The 9,831-nt window shown below is 39.7% G+C and overlaps 1 long non-coding RNA gene across 1 annotated transcript; it reads left to right on the top strand.

Moving 5' to 3' along the window:
* Positions 1–435: 435 nt before the first annotated feature.
* LOC134293500 (uncharacterized) lies at positions 436–8,724 on the top strand. Its single transcript, XR_010000444.1, has 4 exons — positions 436–588; positions 4,903–5,028; positions 6,955–7,103; positions 8,564–8,724. It is a non-coding gene; the product is annotated as an uncharacterized LOC134293500 (long non-coding RNA).
* The last annotated feature ends 1,107 nt before the right edge of the window (positions 8,725–9,831 follow it).

Below are 9,831 nucleotides of genomic sequence, written 5' to 3'. Positions count from 1 at the left end.
GCGAACACAGAGGGAAAATGGAGGAAAACTTCCATGTGATGAGATCCCTAGTCCCAAATATCTGCTGCATATTCTCTAGTGTTAGAAGAAATCCTGTTGTGAACAATTAGTTCCAAATATCTTCTGCATATACTGTATTGCAAGAAGAAACCCTGTTCTGAACTATTAAATACACAATTATTGATTTCCTTCTTTCATGTCACAACTGATAACCATGCCATGAGTGGTCTCAGTCTTACATTTTTGTTATTTGCCCATTTCCTTCTTCAGATAATTCCAATCTCTGTGTTGTTCATTAAAGCACATTGTGCTGACCATTCAGTTGAATCTTCCAAATGGTCACAGGACACTCTATTTCTTGATTGTTATTTGTTGATAATGTCACCTAAGAATCGATATGCACTGTTCTTCGGGGCTGACTTCCTATTTCCTTCTGACTTAATCCTTAAAGTGATGAGGAACAGAGCTCACTGCACCATCTCCTCTCTCCACTTACATCCTTCCATGACTTTGTTTCTCTTCTGGATCAACCAAAGATGAATAAGATGCTGGCTTCCACTATCTCCATTTTTCTCTGCATGGTCCTCAGTGAGTCCTAGCAAATATGGTGAAAGAGATGAGAAATGTTTGTGAGAGAAAAGGTTAATCTTTTCAAGAACTCCAATAGTATGGGGATAGGAATTGAACTGCAATCTACGATGTGAGGGTGAACTGGCTGTGACATCTGTCACTCCATTGATTGCCAGGGTTGATTCAGCTGTCTGGAACTCTCCAAGAGTCAAAATAAATTCTGGCAAAATTTTATATTAAATAGGATTTTCCTCAAAATGACCCCAAGTCCCTTCTAGTGACAAAGGAAATTCCAAACATGGTATTGCAGGATCTAGTAAAATTCCATTTTTTTTACTTTCTCACATCTAGCCTCCCAGTTCTTGCAGTTTGATTGTGCAGTACACTGAGGCATCACTGCACTATTTGGCAGCTTCAGTTTGTTAAAAGCATGGAAATGAGATTTGTTACTAATGCATTTAGAAATGACCATAACAAGTCAATATCAAATCATTCCACTTTCTTTACATTTGTTTCAAGTAGTCAAATATTTATTGATGGATTTTAATATATATTGCTTTTATATGCACTTTTAACTAATGTTGTGTTTTTCATCATTTTCTTCCATAGTGACGGAGGTAGGTGAGTAATTTATCATCATTTTCATGATCATCAACCTCATGATCATCATCAACCTCTAGTCTGAAATACCAATGTATTTTTGCAAGAAGAAACAGTAACTCATCTGCTACTGTTTTGCCTTTAAAAGAGCAACCTATGACTTTATCACACACAATGGAGTACATGTTTCCATACACTTAGGAAACTGCCACAGATGGTGCCCTTCTCATGGCGTAAGATTCAAATGTGAGGTAGAGGTATCTTGCCTTTTCTAAAGTTTGGGATTTTCCTGTTAATGTGGGATTTGTGTATTGGTAGTGTTTAAATGAAATTTGTGTCTTGCCTGCTTTGCATACTGATTGCATCATCCAGAGTGTACTATAGTCTGGAAAGAGTTAATTACTAAGAAGCTGTGTTGACCTTGATGTGTGGCTGGAACTGGGGAGTGTCCAGACACAAGTGTGTGTGCATTACTGATTGCATCAGTTCAGTTCTGTTCTGCTGTCTGCTGAGAAGTCAAGTCCTGTGTCCATTGTCTGCAAGTCTGTTTGTCTTGATTATTACTGAAGTCAGTAAAACTTTGTATATAGTTTTACCAACGTCTCTGATGTCTCTTCATTCTGTGTTCCACTGATTCCATCCAATTACTGCTGCGCTGCAAATTACTCTGACATTTCCCATAATTTCTGAATTTATTGGCAAGTGACTTATTTTTCAATTCTCCGCATAGAGACGTTTAAAATGCCCAATCTATATATATAAAAGAGTGATGGCATCAGGGCAGCGGACAAAGCAACAAAACTACAGGCCCCCCAACCTCGAAATTTGACAACACAACCCATCACACATGCCTCAGGGTTGATACAACAAAAAGAAAAGAAAAATAAAGTCCTAATTAGAGGGAGAGCAATAATTGTTTTTATCCAATTGCTGCCACTTTAGAGGGCTAATCTCTGCCCACATGGTTGCCTAGCAACCAAGGGACAGCCAGGTTTCAGTTAGGGGACAGGCAAATTTAGGCCTCACTTAGGCCTCTTCCACAGATTATCAGATTTTAACTGGATTATATGGCAGTGTAGACTCAAGGCCCTTCCACACAGCTATATAACCCATTTAGAATCTTATATTATCTGCTTTGCACTGGATTATCTTGACTCCACACTGCCATATAATCCACTTCAGTGTGCATTTTATACAGCTGTGAAGAAGAGGCCTCATATAATCCAGTTCTAAGCAGATAATTTAAGATTATCAATATACAGTAGACTCTCACTTATCCAACATAAACAGGCCAGCAGGATAAGTAAATATATTGGATAATAAGAAGGGATTCAGGAAAAGCTGATTAAACATCAAATTAGGTAATCATTATACAAATTAAGCACCAAAACATCATATTATACAACAAATTTGACAGAAAAGGTAGTTCCACGCGCAGTAATGCTATGTAGTAATTACAGTAGAGTCTCACTTATCCAACACTCGCTTATCCAACGTTCTGGATTATCCAACGCATTTTTGTAGTCAATGTTTTCAATATATCGTGATATTTTGGTGCTAAATTAATAAATACAGTAATTAATACATAGCATTACTGCGTATTGAACTACTTTTTCTGCCAAATTTGTTGTCTAACATGATGTTTTGGTGTTTCATTTGTAAAATCATAACCTAATTTGATATTTAATAGGCTTTTCCTTAACGCCTCCTTATTATCCAACATATTCGCTTATCCAACATTTTGCCAGCCCACTTATGTTGGATAAGTAAGACTTTACTGTACTGTATTTACAAATTTACCAGTAAAATATCACAATGAATTTAAAACACTGACTACAAAAACATTGATTATGAAAAGGCAGACTGCGTTGGATAATCCAGAACATTGTATAAGCGAATGTTGGATAAGTGAGATTCTACTTTGATATGAAATAATTTCTAGGATAGAATAATGCAGAACAATATAATCTCTAAAACCAGGACAGTAAATAAAGAAATAAAGAAAGTAAATAAAGCAAGGAAATTGGAAATTCCACAAAGGAAACAATCAGGGCCAGCTAACACCTCCCAAGAAAGGATTCTTCCAGAAAGGAAGCTGAGAAGGCAGTGAAGCACTATGTATTACCAAAGTCATTATTATTACTATCATTACTATTATTATTATTATTATTATTATTATTATTATTATTATTATTATTGTGTTGCGGTCAACCGTGAAAATGAATACAATCTGGCTCCAAGTATTCAAAAACACTAAAATCAGAATATATAAAAATTAATGTGGTATAATAAAACAGAACAATACAATCTCTAAAATCAGAACACTAAATAAAGAACAACACTCTGAAAATAGGGGAATTCCACACAGAAAACAATCAGGGCCAGCTAACACCTCCCAACAAAGTATTCCCATCATCAAAGTCTGGCCAATCCTCTGTTTTCTCAGGGCCACAGACAGTAGAAGCATATAAAATATCGCAAACAACACCACTCTGAAAACAAGGGAATTCCAGACAGGAAAGAATCAGGGCCAGCTAACACCTCCCAACAAAAAAATCACTCAGAAGAAACTGCCAGGCTTTAAAGCTGCAAGGCCATTACATCCTAATCATTTTTCCTAATTGCAGCATTCATACTTGCCTCCAACAGACAAAAAAAACAACAATCAGAAATATTGTATATTCACAACCTTTAGGAAATAATATCCCCTGATGGCGCAGCATGTTAAAGCGCTGAGCTGCTGAACTTCTGGACCGAAAGGCCGCAGGTTTGAATTGGGGGAGCGGAGAGAGCCCCCACTGTTAGCCCCAGCTTCTACCAACCCAGAAGTTCAAAAACATGTAAATGTGAGTGCATCAATAGGTACTGCTCCGGCGGGAAGGTAACGCCGCTCCATGCAGTCATGCCACATGACCTTGGAAGAGTCTACAGACAACGCCGGCTCTTCGGCTTAGAAATGGAGATGAGCACCAACCCCCAGAATCAGACATGACTGGACTTAACGTCAGGGGAAACCTTTACCCTTGACCTTAACTACCACCAATTCCTCAATACTTTATTTCCCATACCACCATTCTTCGCCACAGCAACGCATGGCCGGGCACAGCTAGTTTAACATATGATGAGACTCCTCCTTTGCCTATTTGTAAATAAACGATGACGTAATTAAGGGGGAGAAGCTGAGATGGAAGGCATAGAATCCTTTCTTCCTCCATAATCTTTAGAACCAAGGAGGTAATTTATATCTTTTTTTAAAAATGGCTAATACTCCTTCATGCTTCATGCTCTGAAATAAGTGTTTTAAAAAGGTGCCTTCACTCAGCTTCAGTGAAAGGGTGTTGAGTGCAAACAACCCCAGGAAAAGTGGTTTCTAAAGTCTGATGCCTTAGATACAAAATATATAAAATAGATAACAAATAAAACATTTACTGATAAAAAAAATCAGCATTTGCAAGACTTGCAAAACAGGCTCATTTTCCTTTTTTATGGAGTACAGCTGAAGCATTTTCTGCAGAGTCTACTATAAACAGTACATATTGTTGTTAACAGATTCATATAAATGTCTAGACGGCACTCAGAGAGAGCTGTGCTTTTTCTGATACTAAAGGTAATATGTCATATCCATGTGAAAATTTCAAAGACAGAGAACCTCTGATTAAAAAAAGTGGAAATGCCAGATCATATTTGGTTTTAAATCTAATACTTTCTGCATTATGCTCTTTCCCTTTCCAGCTCCGAGTCAGCTTCGCTGCTTGGTCTGCAAAAGATTTGATCCCGTCACAGCTAAGTGTCTGACAGAAAAGTCAGCTTGTATAGCTGCACCAGGACAAAAATGCCTGTCTGTGACTATTAACCCAAGTATGTTAAATTCCAAGTGACTTTGGGGACTTGATGGTGCAGTTACATATTAACTCTTAGCATGACAAAACAGTTACTAAAAGTCAACATGGATTTCTCAAGAACAAGTCATGCCGGACTAATATCTTTTTTCGATAGAGTTACAAGCTTGGTAGATGCAGGCAATGCTGTGAATGTAGAATATCTTGATTTCAGCAAGGCCTTTGACAAGGTTCCCCATGACCTTCTTGCAAATGAATTTGTCAAATATAGGATAGCCAATGCTACTATCAGGTGGATATGTAATGTGACCAAACCCAAAAGGTGCTCACCAGTGGTCCCTCTTCATCCTGGAAAAAGCGACCAGTAGAGTGCTACAGGATTTGGTTCTGGGCCCAGTACTGATCATATTTAAAGTTTTTATGACTAAGATTCGGAGCAATGGGTTCAAATTACAGGAAAGGAGATTCCACCTGAACATTAAGAAGAACTTCCTGACAGTAAGAGCTGTTCAGCAATGAAACTCTCTGCCTCAGAGTGTGGTGGAACCTCCATGCTTGGAGGCTTTTTAAATAGAGGGCGGATGGCCATCTCTCAGGGGTACTTTGATTGTGCTTTTCCTGCATGGTAGGGAGTTGGACTAGATGGCCCATGTGGTCTCTCCCAACACTATGATTCTATGACATTATTAACATGTCTTATTGTCTGTATAGTTGTGCCATGTTATTAATATTCTGAAGTTATGTAGTACTAATGCCTTTTCATGATCTTCATTGTATGTCCTGAGTATTAAATTCATGGTAGTTACCATTTCAACCCAAGACATATTAGATTGATCCAGAATTCTGGATTATTGCCCATCCTTGCCAAATTTTGTTTTAACTTCTACCATTGCTCTAAATGATTTGTGAACACTGAGTTCATGAAAATAGGGAAGGACCCTGTTTTCAAAGTATGGGTGTAAAATGGGATTTCAGGGCAGACATTAATAAGAGATGCAGCTATACTAACATGTTTCTTTTCCTCCTTTTCTACATGTCACGACCCAGGCTGCAGAGCACCAATAACCATACACAGAGGCCAGAATCTATCTAATATCTTTATTGAGGAAATATATAAAGTTAATAAAAGCAAGTGTAGGAAATAGTTCAGAAGTAGACCTTTCAGGAAAGGTCAAAATTAGTCCAGGGAAACAATGTCCAATATGAAATATTAAGGTCCAAAGTTGTAATCCAGTAACCGAAACACTCACTTTGCCAAGCAAAGTGAGGGGAGATGACAAGGTCCTTTAGTCCATGAAACTTAGGCAAGGCAAGGAAATAACTTGATTCTTGGATACAAGGCTTAATTCAAGGCAACAAAGAACAAGGAGCAAAAACAGGATCCGTGATAAATTCGTGGCGAGGTCCGGAAGGCAAGGCTGGGTCCGTGAAGCAAAACAAGGTCCTGGGAAGCAAAGCAAGGCTGGAAACGGGAGCGTAGTCCACACACAACCTACTCCCGTAGTTGACGAATTGACTCCGCAAGATTCCTACGAGGGCAAAACACCTAAGTAGGGTCTCGTTTTCCCGCCAGAGAACAATTCTCTGGGGAACCAGAACCGAAAGCCATTCTCTGAGTCCAGATGCATGACTCCCTAAAGATTCCCATGGGAAGCAGGTTTAATCAACCATTTGTTTGGCCGCGATTCTCAGGCTTCTGCGATTAGCCTGTTGAGCTCCCCTTTGTTGTTGACAATAATCACGGCGAGAAAAAGGGGGAGATTTCGGCTCAGGGCTTGTTTGGGAAACTTCTGGGAGGCAAATCTCCTGCAGGTGCAGGGGCTCCATCTCTGGCTGTGAAAGCTCCAATTCTGGCTGAAACGGTGGGAAACCTAAGTTTTCCTCTTCATCTGTCACAACAGCGCTAGGAACAGGACTACATGGCCCATGAGTCATCACACTACAGAAGACGGGGATAATTTTCAGAGGACCGGATGCACCGAGTCACTTTCTGAATGCACAGATTCATCAGTTTCATTCGGTCTTGGTTATCACGTAATAGCTACATTCTGCTGTGATGAGCAGAGTTTCTGCAATGGCTTCCAATGAGCATTGGTATGAATATGAAGCTAATATTGTTTCTCCTCTACTGTATTAAGATTTCCAAGCCCTCTTCCTATTGTCCCACAGATCTTGGGAAAATGTGGTAGTGATCCATAATTGTGTGTTCACTTTCTCCGATCCAGTCTACTAGTTCATGCAACTGGATTATTCAGTCTGAAATACTAATATTGTTCTACCTGAAGGAAACAGTTTAATGTCAGTGGAGTTGTCAAGAGTCAGATGCCAATTAACAAACAAAACAGAGTTTATTCAGGAGATAGGCCAAAAAGTAAACATAAACACAGAAGATAGCTTTAAACACTTAACTATCAGTGTTTAAAAAGCAGTTCAAACAAAAATATATATCAAAAGTATGTTTTAGCAAGCCAACCGGAGTAGTCATCCATCAAAGGGCGAAGGCAGAAGCAAGGTCGAGTTACAGTCCAGGGTCCAAAAGGGTGCAGTCATCAAAACCAGGTCCACAAAATGGCACAAAGAGCCAAGGCAACGATGGTAACAGCAGATCAGAAGCAAAGTCCCAGTCCAGTCTTCTTGAACGAACAGAAATCCCAATGGCGCTTCAGCAACACCTTGCCACACGCAAAGTGAAGTGACCAAACATTCCCAATTTATTCCCCTTCCTCTTGGGTGTCCAAACACTCACACCCAAACAACAGGTGTCCCAGATCTTACTCAGAATCAGAACTCCACACAGCTAGAGCTCGTGGATCAGGCGTGCCTAATTGCTCGTCGGAGTTCCAATCATCCTGCCCACACTCAACCCCATGCACACTTAAAGAACCATCCTCCCTTCTCCAAGCAGCCCAAGTGGGATCTGCTCCTGAAGATACCCCAGGTTCAGTAGTATCCATAGGCCCCAATTCCCCAGACATCTCCGGTGGCTGTGCCCATTCAGTGCCCACTTCCTCAGCCACCACCTGTTCACCAGCATCCATTTCTTCCCCAAACTCCCCATCTGAAACTTCCTCAGAAGATTCCCCATTGAGCTCTCTAATCCGTTTCCTGCGCAACTCCTCCAATGAGCCCTCCTCGCGAGGGTTTTTCCTTCCTCTTCTAATTCCACCACCATCATCCATAGTCCCCGAAGGCGCAGTCACAACAGGAGTGGTGAATCTACTCTGCACTTTAGTTTGAATTTTAAAGAAGCTATCCAAACTAGCCTTATGAACGTCTTTAAACTTTGGACAAAAGCTCTATTATCTTGTTCTCAACTGCTATTGGATATCTAGTAGAAGTCCCTTATCCAGCCCAACTATAGTATAAAATAGGGTTCAGCATAGTATCAGGTGCCCAAGGGAGGTCTTGGAATGTATCAGCTGAACACATAGGGATTGTAATATCATTGGATGTTTTTGCTAGAGTAGCCCTTGTTATGAAAGATTTATTCACCTTCTCCATGCTATCTGCCAAAATGTCATTGGGATATTAATGATGGTTGTGCCTTCTAATAGGTTTCTCTGTCAGAGTGCCTACGGTTTTGAGACTCGGCTGAGATGGCCCCAGATGACACCTCTCAATACTTCAAGGCGAAGTCTCAAGGCGACAGATGTAGCTACTTTCCACCACGGCACATCTGACTATGTTGTTTTATTAAAGGGGTAGCACCAATTCACTCAATCTTTTTGTGAGTTTATTTTCCTGGGTAGAGTAGTAGGAATTACGCTACTTCATCTTCACAATAATATTTTAAGAAAACAATCAGTCAACTATTAACATGATGCATACATGCTTGATGATACCAGTGCCTACAGTTGCACTCTTTGGTGCACTCTTTGCAAATCTGGAAGCAATTACACCTGTGCAAATATTATTGCACCAATTTGAACCTCAAAGCAGCTCGTCATTGAACATGAATACAATGTAGTAAACACTGATAATCTATTTGTGCTATGTATGTATTATTTATTTTTATATTTAAACCCTGCCTTTTTAACCCCGAAGGGGACTCAAGGTGGCTTTGCATATAGGCAACTACTAGATGCCTCAAAACAATGTACAATTAAAATAAACATATTAAAATAGAATTTAAAACATTTTAAAACATTTAGAAACATTACTTTCACTATTAATCACACTATCTGCAATCAACAGTGTCTAAACTAGGGGTTGTCCAACTTTTTGGCTTGCATGCGCTACATTTTGTGATACCTGCCACCACATATAAACAAAGAAAGTCATCGCATAATAATCTGAATTATGTGCTGCTTACCCACGAAACTGCCAGGGTGGTTCAGGGGCTGTTGTGGCTTCCATGAAGCTCCCTAACCAGCTTGGGAGCTGACAGTGTAGTTACAATCACGTCTAAACTGAAGTAGCACAATCTGGATCTGTTCTGGGCTAAGTGCCCTGTTGAGATGCACCCTGGGTGGTAATTTTTTGGGATCCCATTTTCTCCTATTTTCAGAGCGGGGGTTCTGAGATTATTTACAGTTCATAGCTATTCTGAGTAATATTCACATATAGTTATTTTGTGCAAGAAACCCAATTTTATGCACAGATAATAAAATTGAAAATGATTTTCTCACCACAAAATTTTGCACAGAATAAACTTGAGCTGCAGACAGATTTTAACAAATCCAGAATGCTCCTGTTGTAGTTGGGCCAAGGGGCAATAATGATTCTATAGGTGAAACAGCTAGAAGGAGAAAAAGGGCTAATAGAGAGCAGGTGTTTGATGAAGAACAACAAATAAAACTTATGGCTCCTTCGGAGGATGAGA

This window comes from Anolis carolinensis, unplaced genomic scaffold (assembly GCF_035594765.1).
Source record: "Anolis carolinensis isolate JA03-04 unplaced genomic scaffold, rAnoCar3.1.pri scaffold_8, whole genome shotgun sequence".
Lineage (NCBI taxonomy): Eukaryota > Metazoa > Chordata > Lepidosauria > Squamata > Dactyloidae > Anolis > Anolis carolinensis.
This window is presented reverse-complemented; position numbering and strand designations above follow the sequence as displayed.